This window comes from Triticum dicoccoides, chromosome 1B (assembly GCF_002162155.2).
Source record: "Triticum dicoccoides isolate Atlit2015 ecotype Zavitan chromosome 1B, WEW_v2.0, whole genome shotgun sequence".
Lineage (NCBI taxonomy): Eukaryota > Viridiplantae > Streptophyta > Magnoliopsida > Poales > Poaceae > Triticum > Triticum dicoccoides.
The window spans coordinates 616,531,881-616,533,403 of record NC_041381.1 but is presented as its reverse complement, the minus strand read 5'-3'; the positions used below and the strand labels follow the sequence as shown (position 1 = coordinate 616,533,403).

The 1,523-nt window shown below is 38.3% G+C and overlaps 1 pseudogene; it reads right to left on the bottom strand.

Moving 5' to 3' along the window:
• LOC119349140 overlaps positions 1 to 728 on the bottom strand; it is a 13,102-nt pseudogene extending 12,374 nt beyond the window's left edge.
• Between the last annotated feature and the right edge of the window lie 795 nt (positions 729 to 1,523).

Sequence of the window (1,523 nt, the reverse complement as noted above, 5' to 3'; positions counted from 1 at the left end):
GTCGCCCTAGGGGTGATGTAGGCGCCGACTGGGCCGGCCTGTTTGGCACCGAGGCCATCTGGGCTGTGGCCGGGGGGGGGGGTCTCCCTTTTTTTTGGTTAGTTTAGTTTTAGTTCTATTATTTATTTTCGGTTTATTTTGCTTTTCTTTTGCTGTTTTATTTTATTTTAGTTTTATAAAATTTAAAAGCAACAACTAATTTGGTGTTATTAACTAGGTCACAGCCCCAAATATTTTGGCACTTTAAATAAAGTATTTTGCATTTGCTTATTACTTTACAAGCATTTTAGATAATTGTTTTATCATTGTTTTTAGTTTATTTAGTGCATTTAAGTACTTTATTAAAAGATGATTTCTTCACCAACATTTATTATGGATTATTTGACACATTAGGAACAATTTAGTTTTGACTTTTGAAAACTTTAATTGTTTTGACTTTAATTCAAATTTGAATTTGGATCAGTTCCGAACTAACGCGAGATTATCAACAGTAATCGAGGTGACATGGCATCATTACCAGAGGGTTACTGTAGCTTGATTACCCGGACGTCACAATGGGCTACATGAGCTCCAAGTAGTTTACTGGACAAATTGATAAGTCTGGCATTCCCAGCCCACCAAGCAAAGCCGGTGGTTTCTTGGTCACGACCGGCTAAAACGAAAGTTCCATTAAAGAGTGTTTCCACGTGGTAGAACCTCCTCAGGGAATATAAGATTTTCATGAGGCTGATCATTTTATTGTTTATATGGCTATGTTCTATTTGTAGGAGTAAAATAAGGATTAGGCTGTGGAGAGATGGTGAGTGGTTGATAACTCCGGTCTTGAAAACCGGTATAGTTCTAGGAACTATCGAGGGTTCGAATCCCTCTCTCTCCTTTTGCTTATTGAATATGTTTGTTTCTTTCATTATTATTTTTTGTCCCTTATCTTTCTTTCATAAAAAGGAATGAATGCCTCGACTAGATGGAATAACCGAGCCAGAACAGAAAACAAGTAAAACAAATATAAATAAGAAAATCTTAGTTAAGAGGGTTCATGTAAAGAACAGGTTCCAAATCACGATCGATTCCCTTTTCAAAACCTGCTGCAGCAGCTCGGGCTCTTCCTGCATGCCATAAATGGCCCACAAAAAAGAAGAATCCTAGAACAAAATGATAAGTTGATAACCAACTTGGGAGAGACATAATTAACTGCATTGATCTCGGTAGCTACGCCACCCACGGAATTTAAAGAGCCTAAAGGATTCGTGATGGCAGTATTGCCAACATTGACCTCATCGAGTCCACCAAGATTAATAAGCCTGGGATCAATGATGCAGGTCCCTATCACATTCAGGCACATATATCCTCATATGCAGTCTGATATATTCAATGGTAGATCCACCAGGTATACCATCAAGGTTAAGATCAACATGAATAACTCCATTGTGTAGGGCTAATAACTTCAGGTTCAGTGGGAAGGAAACAATTGTGTAGAATGCCCTATCGTTTGATGTGATATATGCCCAAGAGATTAGGAGTCC